Source organism: Trachypithecus francoisi, unplaced genomic scaffold, assembly GCF_009764315.1.
Source record: "Trachypithecus francoisi isolate TF-2019V2 unplaced genomic scaffold, Tfra_2.0 Lachesis_group15, whole genome shotgun sequence".
Lineage (NCBI taxonomy): Eukaryota > Metazoa > Chordata > Mammalia > Primates > Cercopithecidae > Trachypithecus > Trachypithecus francoisi.
The window spans coordinates 94536759-94549843 of NW_022681460.1; the positions used below are offsets into that span (position 1 = coordinate 94536759).

Here is a 13085-nt window from a genome sequence, read left to right on the forward strand (position 1 = left end):
TATTTTTGAATTTCCAGCTTTTGTGCCCTGCTTCTTCCCCATCTTTGTGGTTTTATCTGCCTCTGGTCTTTGATGATGGTGACGTACTGATGGGGTTTTGGTATAGGTGTCCTTCCTGTTTGATAGTTTTCCGTCTGACAGTCAGAAGGGCTGTCTGTTGGTCTGTTGGAGATTGCTTGAGGTCCACTCCAGACCCTGTTTTCCTGGGTATCAGCAGCAGAGGTTGCCGAAGATAGAATATTGCTGAACAGCGAGTGTACCTGTCTGATTCTTCCTTTGGAAGCTTCCTCTCAGGGGTGTACTCCACCCTGTGAGGTGTGGGGTGTCAGACTGCCCCTAGTGGGGGATGTCTCCCAGCTAGGCTCATCAGGGGTCAGGGACCCACCTGAGGAGGCAGTCTGTCCGTTTTTAGATCTCAGCCTCCGCGTTGGGAGATCCATGGCTCTCCCCAAAGCTGTCAGACAGAGTCGTTCACCTCTGCACCGGCCCCCGCTGCTTCCCCTATTGGACTTCAGCTGTGCGCTGTCCCCAGAGGTAGAGTCTACAGAGACAGGCAGGCTTCCTTGAGCTGCTGTGAGCTCCACCCAGTTCCAGCTTCCCAGCGGCTTTGTTTACCTACTTAAGCCTCAGCAATGGCGGGCGCCCCTCCCCCAGCCTCGCTGCTGCCTTGCGGATAGATCGCGGCAGACTGCTGTGTTAGCAGTGAGGGAGGCTCCGTGGGCGTGGGACCCTCCCGGCCAGGTGTGGGATATATTCTCCTGGTGTGCCTGTTTCCTTAAAGCGCAGTATTGGGGTGGGAGTTACCCGATTTTCCAGGTGTTGTGTGTTTCAGTTCCCCTGGCTAGGAAAACGGATTTCCTTCCCCCTTGCACTTCCACGTGAGGCGATGCCTCGCCCTGCTTCAGCTCTCGCTGGTCAGGCTGCAGCAGCTGACCAGCACCGATTGTCTGGCACTCCCTAGTGAGATGACCCCAGTACCTCAGTTGAAAATGCAGAAATCACCGGTCTTCTGTGTCGCTCGCGCTGGGAGTTGGAGACTGGAGCTGTTCCTATTCGGCCATCTTGCTCCGCCCCCCGAAAATCTTGTCGGGAGTACTCTTAAGACCAGGACTGCCATGGCTGAAATCCTTTGGTTGTCAAGGCTGAGAGTGCTGGCTGTGCCTGAAGTCCATGGCTACCGAGACCAGCACAGCACTGAGGCATGCCCAAGTCTTGCAGCTTGTATGACCTGTGTACACTGAGGCTTTTCAGGGCTCAAGGTCGATGCAGTTGGTCATCTGCCATTATTTATTAAGGGTTCTATCTTATGCTTATCAATATTAATTTCCAAGTGTGCAAACATTTCAGATAATCTATCAATTTCATGAATTCTTAGACTCCTCTTCCAGGTCCCTGTATCCTACTTTTTCCATCTGGACTGGTTTCTCTCTTAGCCTGATGAATTCCTGTAATCCTAGGACCTTCTTTTGTAGCTTTAGCTTACGTTGGCTCTACTCTTTCCTAGATTCTGTGTCCTCATCTTAAAAAAATATATATTGTCCGGGCGCGGTGGCTCAAGTCTGTAATCCCAGCACTTTGGGAGGCCGAGACGGGCGGATCACGAGGTCAGGAGATCGAGACCATCCTGGCTAACACGGTGAAACCCCGTCTCTACTAAAAAGTACAAAAAACTAGCCGGGCGAAGTGGCGGGCGCCTGTAGTCCCAGCTACTTGGGAGGCTGAGGCAGGAGAATGGCGTGAACCCGGGAGGCGGAGCTTGCAGTGAGCTGAGATCCGGCCACTGTACTCCAGCCTGGGCGACAGAGCGAGACTCTGTCTCAGAAAAAAAAAAAAAAGAAAAAGGTATATATCCTCTTTTTGAGGCATATCCTACTATGGCTACCTGGGAAAAGGTGGAATGGCAAACAACTTAAAAAATTCATTACACATCCAAAATTTCATTTACTTTTCACTCACACTTTATTAATATCCCCTCACACTTTATTGATTTCACGATATTGATTCTTCCTATATTGTTTTGTGTGAATTTGATCCTGTCATTATGATGTTTGCTGGTTATTTTGCTCGTTAGTTGATGCAGTTTCTTCCAAGCATCGATGGTCTTTACCATTTGGCATGTTTTTGCAGTGGCTGGTACTGGTTGTTCCTTTCCATGTTTAATGCTTCCTTCAGGAGCTCTGGTAAGGCAGGCCTGGTGGTGACAAAATCTCTCAGCAGTTGCTTATCTGTGAAGGATTTTCTTTCTCCTTCACTTACGAAGCTTACTTTGGCTGAATATGAAATTCTGAGTTGAAAATTATTTTCTTTAAGAGTGTTGATTATTGGTCCCCACTCTCTTCTGGCTTCTAGAGATTCTGCCCAGATCTGCTGTTAGTCTGATGGACTTCCCCTTGTAGGTAACCTGACCTTTCTCTCTGGCTGTCCTTAACATTTTTTCCTTCATTTCAACTTTGGTGAATCTGACAATTATGTGTCTTGGAGTTGCTCTTCTTAAGGAGTATCTTTGTAGCATTCTCCTTATTTCCTGAATTTGAATATTGGCCTGCCTTGCTAGGTTGGGGAAGTTCTCCTGAATAATATCCTGCAGAGTGTTTTCCAGCTTAGTTCCATTCTCCTCATAATTTTCAGGTACACCAATCAGTTGTAGATTTGGTCTTTTCACATAGTCCCATATTTCTTGGAGACTTTGTTCGTTTTTTCTTTTTACTCTTTTTTCTCTGAACTTACCTTCTCGCTTCATTTCAATCATTTGATCTTCAGTCACTGATACCTTTTCTTCCAGTTGATTGAATCGGCTACTGAAGCTTCTGCATGTGTCACCTAGTTCTCGTGCCATGGTTTTCAGCTCCATCAGGTCATTCAAAGATTTCTCTACACTGTTTATTCTAGTTAGCCATTTGTGTAGTCTTTTTTCAAGGTTTTTAGCTTCTTTGCGGTGGGTTCGAACATTCTCCTTCAGCTTGGAGATGTTTGTTATTACCAATTGTCTGAAGCCTTCTTGTCTCAACTCATCAAAGTCATTCTCTGTCCAGCTTTGTTCCATTGCTGGTGAGGAGCCACGTTCCTTTGGAGGAGAAGAGGTGCTCTGATTTTTAGAATTTTCAGTTTTTCTGCTCTGGTTTCTCCCCATCTTTGTGGTTTTATCTACCTTTGGTCTCTGATGATGGTGATGTAAATATGGGGTTTTGTTGTGGATGTCCTGTTTGTTAGTTTTCCTTCTGACAGTCAGGACCCTCAGCTGCAGGTCTGTTGGGGTTTGCTGGAGGTCCACTCCAGACCCTGTTTGCCTGGGTATCACCAGTGGAGGCTGCAGCGCAGCAAATATTGCAGAATGGCAAATGTTGCTGCCTGATCCTTCCTCTGGAAGCTTCGTGTCAGAGGGGCACCCAGCTGTCTGAGGTGTCAGTCCACCCCTACTGGGAGGTACGTCCCAGTTAGGCTACTTGGTGGTCAGGGACCCACTTGAGGAGGCAGTCTGTCCGTTCTCAGATCTCAAACTCTGTGCTGGGAGAATCACTACTCTTCAAAGCTGTCAGACAGGGACGTTTAAGTCTGCAGAAGTTTTTGCTGCCTTTTGTTCAGCTATGTGCTGCCCCCAGAGGTGGAGTGTACATAGGCAGGCTGGCCTCCTTGAGATGCGGTGGGCTCCACTCAGTTCAAACTTCCTGGCCGCTTTGTTTACCTACTTAAGCCTTAGCAATGGAGGACACTCCTCCCCCAGACTCACTGCTGTCTTACAGTTCAATCTCAGACTGCTGTGCTTAGCAGTGAGCGAAGCTCCATGGGTGTGGGATCCTCTGAGCCAGGCACGGGATATAATCTCCTGGTGTCCCATTTGCTAAGACCATTGGAAAAGTGCAGTATTGGGGTGGGGGTGTACCGAATTTCCAGATACCATCTGTCACGGCTTCCTTTTGCTAGGAAAGGGAATTCCCCGATCCCTTGCACTTCCCGGGTGAGGTGATGCCCTGCCCTACTTTGGCTCATTCTTGGGCTACACTCACTGTTGGACAAGCCCCAGTGAGATGAACCTGATACCTCAGTTGGAAATGCAGAAATCACCCATATTCTGTGTCGCTCATGCTGGGAGCTGTAGACTAGAGCTGTTCCTATTCAGCTATCTTGGAACCTCCACCTCTGTAACACATTTTCTTTATCCTGTCTACTATTGATGGACATTTAGGTTGATTCCGTGTCTGCTGCAATAAAAATACTTGTGAATGTCTTTATAATAGAGTGAGTTACCATCCTTTGGGTATATACCCAGTTATGAGATTGCTAGGTTGAATGGTAATTCTGCTTTGAGTTCTTTGAGAAACCTCCACACTGCTTTCCACAGTGGCTGGACTAATATACACTTCCACCAGCAGTGTATTCCCTTTTCTTTGCAACTTCATCAGCATCTATTATATTTAGACTTTTTATTAATAGCCATTCTGACTAGTGTGAGACAGTATCTCATTGTGGTTTTGATTTGCGTTTCTCTAATGATTAGTGATGTTGGGCATTTTTTCATATGCTTGTTGGCCACTTCTTTTAAGAGTGTCTGCTTATGTCCTTTGCCAATGGTTTTTTGTTGTTGTTGTTAAGTGGAGTCTTGCTCTGTTGCCTGAGCTGTAGTGCTGTGGTGCAATCTTGACTCACTGCTGCCACCGCTCCCCAGGCTCAAGTGATTCTCCTGCCTCAGCCTCCTGATTAACTGAGACTACAGGCACATATGACCACACCTTCCTAATTTTTTTTTTTTTTTTTTTTGTATTTTTAGTAGAGATGAGGTTTCACCGTGTTGGTCAGGCTGGTCTTGAACTCCTGATCTTAGGCGATCTGCTCACCTAGGTCTCCCAAGGTGGGATTACAGTCATCAGCCACTGTGCCCAGCCTTTGCCAGCTTTTTAAGGAGGTTATTTTTTTTTTTTTTGCTTGTAAATTTGTTTTAGGTTCTTATAAATGTTGGGTATTAGATTTTGTCAGATGCATAGTTTGCTAAATTTTTCTCCTGTTGTATAGGGTGTCTGTTTACTCTGTTGATAGTTTCTTTTGCTGTGCCAGAGCTCTTTAGTGTAATTAGGTCCCATTTATCAATTTTTGGTTTTGTTGTAATTGCTTTTGGAGTTTTTGTCATGAACTCTTCGCCAGTTTGTATGTCCAGAATGGTATTGTCTAGGGTTTTTTTTTTTTTTTTTTGAGATTTTTGTATATGGTGTAAGAAAGGGGTCCAGTTTCAATTTTCTGCTTATGGCTGGCCAATTATTCTGCCACCATTTAGTGAATAGAGAGTTTTTTCCCCATTGCTTGATTTTGTCAATTTTGCCTAATAGCTGATAGTTGTTGGTGTGTGACATCATTTCTGGGCTCTCTATTCTGTTCCATTGATCTATGTGTCTATTTTTCAAACAGGACCATACTGTTTTGATTACTGTAGCCTTGTAGCATAGTTAGAAGTCAGATAATGTGATGCCTCCAGCTTTGTTCATTTTGCTTAGGATTGCCTTTGCTTTCTGGGATCTTTTTTTGGTTCCCTATGAATTTTAGAATAGTTTTTCTTTTTTTTTTTTTTTTGGGAAAAAAATCTGTGAAGAATGTCAATGGTAGTTTAATAGGAATATCATTGAATCTGTAAATTGCTTTGGGCATTATGACCATTTAAAAAATATTGATTCTTCCTACCCATGATCGTAGAATGTTTTCCCATTTATTTGTGCCATCTCTGATTCCTTTGAGCAGTGTTTTGTGATTCTCATTGTAAAGATCTTTCACCTCCTTAGTTAACTGTATTCCTTGGTATTTTATTCTTTTTGTGGCATTTGTGAATGAAATTGTGTTCTTCATTTGGTTCTTGACTTGGATGTTGGTGTATAGGATTGCTACTGATTTTTATACATTGATTTCGTATCCTGAGACTGTGTGAAATTGTTTATCAGATCAAGGAGATTTTGGGAAGAGACTATGGGGTTTTCTACATATATAATCATATCATCTGCAAATAGGAATAGTTTGACTTCTTCTCTTCCTATTTGGATGCCTTTGATTTCTTTCTCTTGCCTGATAGCTCTGGCTAGGACTTCCAGTACTAAGTTGAATAGGAGTGATGAAAGAATACATCCTTGTCTTGTGCTGGTTTTCAAAGGGAATGCTTCCAACTTTTGCTCATTCAGTGTGATCTTGGCTGTGAGTTTTTTTATAGATGGCCCTTATTATTTTGAAGCAGGTATGTTCTTTCAATATCTTCTTTGTTGAGGGTGTTTTCACTTGAAGCAGTGTTGAATTTTATTGAATACCTTTTCTGCATCTATTGAGATGATCATATGATTTTTGGTTTTGGTTCTGTTTATGTGATGAATCACATTTATTGATTTGTGTACATTGAACCAACCTTGCATCCCAGGGATAAAGCCTGCTTGATCATGGTAGATTAGCCCTTTGATGTGCTGCTGGATCAGTTTGCTAGTATTTTGCTGAGGATCTTTGGATTCTGTCCTTGATGGACCCTGACTGGTACATTTACTAAAATACAGCTTGGTGTTGACCATCCTGTTATCTTTCCAGGGACATAATGTGCTTGTACAATTTATAGATTCAAATCTTATGTTGTTTCTATGACTTTTTCATGATTGACATTTTAAATATTTATCATTCCCTTAATTTCCATTCTCTCAGTATCTCCAATTTTGTGTATGTTGAATTTCCTTTCCCTTCCATACCTATCATTTTCTCTTTGATTGTTAACCATTTCACTTCAATTAAAAAATACTTTAAATCATGTTTTCTGTGTATCTGCATTTTTTCATGACTTCTTGTGGGCTTAATTGCCAGAATGTCTTTATTTTTCTTTCTCTTTTTTCATGTGCTTACAGACTTATTTTTAACTAATTTTGTTGTGTCACCATGTCTTTCTTGATCTTGAATAATTCTCTTTTGAAGTTTTACTTTATCCGGGAATTTGTTTTACAAAGTGTTTTATATTTATAATTTATATTTGGTTACCCTTTTATTGGTTCCGTGGCAATATTAATATAAATATTCTTCATCTTATTCTGGCTCTTTTTCAATTGTTACACATCCTCAGGTGAGTTAAATTTCCCCTCAAACCAAGATGCTCTACTTAATTTCCTTATAAAACAGTATTGAGTGTATGTGTCTTCTATTAACTTTTATTTCATTTTACTCAACAGGACAAAGCAAATTCATGTATACTTATGAGACAGGGTATATTTCAGTAGTCCCGATAGAATGAATAGTTGCACTTTCTAGGTATGCCAATAACTTTTTGAACTACTGATATTTTCCAGTTTTGTCTGGGCTTGCAGGCACAACATTTTCTTAAAAGCTTACCACACTCCAAATTTACCTTTTGCTGAACTTGTCATTTCTTTCTCATATTGTGATTAGGGATGCAGTTTACATTTTTGTTTTCTATTTTATTTTGGAATGACTTCCCATGATAAAGAAGTCTGTGTTTATACTGTGTTTAATACTAAAGATTTGTTGGAATTTATAAACTGAGAGCTTTATGAAGACCAAGGTTTGTGTAGTGACTACACTCAGACTCTGGAATGAGTGCTAAACATTATTGTAAGCTCAATTTGATATGCATTATTATTATTATTATTATTATTTTAGATGGAATTTCGCTGTTGTTGCCCAGGCTAGAGTGCAATGGCATGATCTCGGCTTACCGCAACATCTGCCTCCTGGGTTCAAATGATTCTCCTGCCTCATCCTTTGGAGTAGCTGGGATTACAGGCATGCGCCACCATGCGTGGCTAATTTTGTAATTTTAGTATAGACAGGGTTTCTCCATGTTGATCAGGCTGGTCTGGAACTCCTGACCTCAGCTAATTCACCCGCCTCAACCTCACAAACTGCTGGGTGAGCCACCGCGCCCGGCCAATGTAAAAAAAAATGGATAAAAACTTTATAAAAGTTTATCCCATATAGGCATGATCCAAGGAACAATCTCTGTTCTGATCTATTGTTTATATCTCCTTGTGTTGTCTCAGTTATTCTTTTATTATCATGATATTTTGCTCTGTGATACTTGCACCAATTGTTGTTTTCTCATTATAGAGTCCTTTATTTGCATTCAGCTCTCACACTGTGATCCTGTTAATGATCAAAGGTCATGCTAAAAAAAGACTTTGCTCCTTTTTTATATAGTCTGAGGAGTTCGGGCAGCTAAATTCCCTGTAAAAGAAATAGGTTTTATGGATTCCTTGCCTATTGTGTTTTCTCAGTAGCCCAAGTTCTATTTGTCTTGATTCTTCTTTCTCTCACTACTGGTTGCATTTTCTGTTCTTTACCATGATTTTCTTTGTTTGCTACAGTTAGGACCTGCACGGGCTACATCAGTAGGAAGATTGATTAAGTTCTTCCTGGTGGAAAGAATTCCTTCCTGCTTGGTGTATAAATTGAGTATGTGATCCCTCAGTTTGTAACGAGAAGATAACATCTGTAACATCATTGACTTCTTCTGCATATCTAACAGAAGCTCTAAGAAGAATGGAAGAGATGTGAGTATTTAATTATTTTCTGCTCAGTATTATATAGATTGTATTGCCTCTTCCAAGTATCCATTACACTTTAAAATAATCATTTCAGTAATAATTATTAATACAAAGGATGACTCTAGAGATTGGATTTTTAAACTCTTTTAGCAGCAGATTTAGAGATGAATGGGAGTTTCTATGTCACTGTATTAAACAGGCAGGCAGTCAGCCTCATTCATTTGTTAGCAGGGGGAAACAAAATCCACGGGCTGGGGTTTTCTCCCTTGTATTGATGGGATGTGGATGGACTGTGGGGGATGTTCCACAGGGGAAGGATGTAAAATATAGTGCAACAAGGAAAGCCTAAGGAAAAATTCAGTAAACAGATTCATTGTTGCCTGGAAGCAATAATGACACTTCTAGGAAACTCCAGTCCTTGGGCTTTAAAACATCTGGAAGAGTTACAAAGGTATTACGTTGAGAGGTAATTGAAAAGGCTATTTTAGAAATAAGTCATTTTAATAGGTTTTTTAAGATACCTGACACACAATGTAGGTTTAATAAATAGTACATAAAATGTTACCTCTAGGGAAAAATTGCATTTTAGATCTCCATTTTCCCTGCCACAGAACAGAATGTGGAATGAAGTCAAGAGAGATAAGGGTTTATATGGCAGTTCCAGCAGCACGTTTAACATGATCCGGGGTTATTAATAGTAAATTTGTTCTATTTTGGGGGAAATCAAAACAGTCCTCTCACAGATCATTTTCAGACTTTTACCAATGTCCGTTTCAACTCTTTTTAAGGGGTGTATGCACTGGCATATAAACGACTATGGGAAAGAAGAAAAAAATGGAGGTTTAAAATAGTAGATGTTAGGATTAGACTTCAGTGGCTTATTAGATTATTGATACCTAGAAGACTTTGTAGATAAAATTATTTCCATACATAAAATCCCACTCTTTTGTAGAACAGAACACATCTGGAAGAACATTCTGTTACCTCTGGACAAGCCCAGCTACAGGATCCGTGGGGCCGAACACAATGAAAATACAGAATCCCTTGTTCAAAAATTATTGAAAGTTTCAAGATGGCAGCAGCAGAGCATTAAACCAAGTGGGGGATTCTTATAGGTGCAGGGCACTATTTGACTATACGTGTCTCCCATCCATGAAGCTGGCCCTGCCTCCGGCTGTGCTCCCCACCTTCCTTCCTATTCTGCTACTGATGTCTGCCATTCTGTCTTTTACACTTAAACCCTTTCCCTGATAAGCTTCAATTGCCCCTCAGTTATCAGTCACTGTAATCTCAGTGAATGTGAGTCTCATGGAAGCTCGCATCTGAGAGCAGGTTTGATGTATGGTAGGATATAGATAAATCAGGGTTGGGAGAAAGATGAAGGATAGCAGGCTACAGGAGGCTGTCAGGGTATGGCACGGGGATCTTGAGTACCTTATCAGGAAGATGCCTTTATTCAGAGTAGGATTCCTGGAATGGCCTAGTAGAAGTGTGCTGAAGAAGAAAAGCTTGTATGTTTTGCTCTTATGTAGATTTTGTGTTGTGGTGGCCCTTTTTAGATAGAGTAGATGGTGGTGGGCTAAGCTGCTGATGTAGGTAAGTTTGGACGTCTCTTTGAATGTGCTGAGGACTTCTAAGCTGGAGGTATTAAGGATGAAAGAAACCACTCCTCTAGTCTGCAAATGCTAGGGTCCTCTTTTATGCCTTAACAGATTCGGTAGCAGTTTACTCATGCTCATGTCTAGCAACTCCAAAGATGGTCCTGGGAAAAGCTTTCACCCTGACTTACAGTATACCTAACCATTACCTAGAAGCTGAGGCTGGATATTTTTAATGTGGGGAAACAAGAAGGAATCTGAGCTTTCATAGTAAAACACCTGCTACCCATAAACCTGTGTGGTATACAAATCATGTTGCTTTCATCTATTAATATATAGAAGGAAAGTGTATCAGTTACATGAATTAGTGTTGTTATTATAATGCTGTGTAATAAACAAAACATCTCTGTAGTATACAACAGTAAGCATTTATTCAGCTTATACTCTGGAGTTCCCCTCGTCTAGTATGGTCATGGCAGGGCTTGCTCATGTATCTGTCAGCTAGGCAGCTCTGCTGTTCTTGGCTGGGCTTGCTTCCATGACTGTGCCAGCAGGCTGTTGGTTGATCTAGTCATTCTTGCAAAATTGGATGACTTGGTGTCACTTCATGTGTCTTATGTCCTCCAGTAGGTCAAACTGGACATGTTTTCATGACAATGGCAGTGGGCAATAGGTAGGCAGAGACATATAAATAAAATTTCAGGCTTCTATTTGCATCACGTCTGCTAACATTGGCTTGAGCAAGTTGCAAAACCAGCCAAGAACAGGAGAGCTTTCCAAATTCAAAAGGTAAGGAAGTGGACCCTGCCTTTTTAGGGGTCAGAACTGCAACGGCATGTGACAAAGGATATGGGTAAAGGGAGGAAGGAAGGATTGGAGTCATTTATATCATCCATTTACCATAGTCTGTCAAAAGCTCTGCTAAGACTTGATGTTTAGATTACAGGGATATGCTAAGTTTTTGTTCCTTTATATCATTAAATGAAGCTGAATCACCAGAAAAATCTTACACCTATATATCAGTTTTCAATGTATTGTCTTTCAGCTCCAACTACCATTCTGCGCACTGCTTTGTGATACTGGAGCTGAACCTGGTAAAGATTTCTCTTTCTCCAGCTGGCTTGATGCTAAGCTTTATCAACTTAGGGTGCTAGAGGGACATTGTTGAGGGGATGATGGCAGGAGGGTGCTTCCCTTCCAGGTTCCAGTCCTCATTTCTTGTTATTCATTGTGAAAGTCAGTAGATCATTGTGCAGATGGCCCAGTGGAGCTGACCATCAAGGCCAACTCCTCCCTCTCACCTAGGGCCTGTTTTACTGGCAGCTCTGGGCATACCCTTAGGGAGCTGTCTTCCTACCTGGCTGGACCACTTTTATAGTTCAGATCAGATCTGTTCCCTCTGATGTTTCTTCCCCTCTGACGGGAAGTGGTAGCCCTACCCTCTTAAAAATCCTTGGTTCTTCATTGCCTGTACCCCTTCAGCCTAATAATTCTTTTTCTGTAAGTGCTATTTCTGAATCCCTTAGAGCAGGGGTTGGTAAACTATGACTAGTGGACAAAATAAGGGGATATCATTCTATACTTATCAAACTAGCTAAATATTCAGACTTATGACAACACTTAATTATGGGAAGGTTGTGGGGAAGCAAATATCCTAATAAAATGCTAGAAGGAGTATACTATCTTTTGGGAGGTCAATATAAAATATATAACATGTAATTATATATACAATATGCAATAAAACATTTAAAATGTGCATATTCTTCTTAGCTCAGCAATTAAAAAATAATTAAAAGGATATGTAAAGACTGACATAGATTGGGGGCAAGATGGCTAACTAGATGCAACTAGAAGGAACATCTGTCTCTGAGGGACTGGAACATTAAGACTGGCACACTCCTAACAGATCTTCAGAGGAAAGGCATTGAGAGTGGATGGAGGGAAGACATAGATGCTAGGCTGAAAAAGGAGGAATCTAGGAGCCCTGCATGGGGCTACTGGGACTAATTCCTGGCATTCAATGACTACCGGGAAAGGAGTGAGTTGAGCAGGCAGAGAGCAACCTATTTGCCTGCTCAGGACAATTGAGTTGGCAGGGAGAGCTTTATAGAGAAGTGGTAGGGTCAGAACTCCAGCTGGCGTGAAGACCAGAGGGTTTGCTGCAGGAACATCTGTAGTGGAGCATAGCCAGGGGCACCATTTCCCTAGGCTTGACTTGCTTCTCTAGGAGACATTAGTGCTGGGGGAACTGTAAGACCTGAACTCTGCAGGATGAACTTGCCCATGAGATTAGGCCGTACAACCTGAGTACCCCTTGGTATACTAGCCTCCCCTGGGGCCCCAGCCTGGCTGTGCCTGCTTGCAGTGTAGCCTTGGGTACTCAAGGGGTACCTCCTGGGGACTTTCATCATAGCTCCTGTGCTGGCAGACCATACCTGACCACAGAAAGCTCCAGCAGAGTAGCCACCATGGACATGCACCCGTCCACTCACACCTCCCACTGCAGCCTCTTCATGCTGCTTTGCCTGCATGCACTTACCCACATCCACCCCTACATTGCTTTGTTGGCATGTGTGTGTGTGTGGGCAAACCTTACATCCCCTTCCTTACCAGTGTGTGTGTGTGGGCACCCACCCTGCAATGCCACTGGTGCTGGTGTGAGTGCACCCCTCCCCATGACCCCATTGGACTGCCATTGCTGTGGGAGTTTTGATGGGTACAGAGCCTGCCGACCCCACTACCACTAGCATCATACCCCTGCCCTACACTGCACCTGGGTGAAACTAGGCACAGAGAACAGCAGACCTGCCTCTACTCTGAGCTGCCAGTGCTGCCCATGTGAATGTGCACAGAAGGTGCACACAATCCTGTGCCCATCAGTGCCCCATCCTCGTGCTAACACCACCACCCATGTGAATGCATGTGCAGACATCAGTGGGGGCCCCCCATATCCCTGCATTGTGCTGCCTCTGCAGCTGCGGTG

At 42.5% G+C, this 13085-nt stretch overlaps 1 long non-coding RNA gene across 3 annotated transcripts in view; it reads left to right on the forward strand.

The window, feature by feature from the left end:
* The window catches only part of LOC117097589, a 78732-nt gene extending 66872 nt beyond the window's left edge, over window positions 1-11860 (forward strand). For all 3 annotated transcript variants that reach the window (XR_004442997.1, XR_004442999.1, XR_004442998.1), the window contains 2 exons: window positions 8325-8510; window positions 9457-11860. This is a non-coding gene — a long non-coding RNA (uncharacterized LOC117097589). The remainder of the gene's footprint in view (window positions 1-8324; window positions 8511-9456) is intronic.
* The last annotated feature ends 1225 nt before the right edge of the window (window positions 11861-13085 follow it).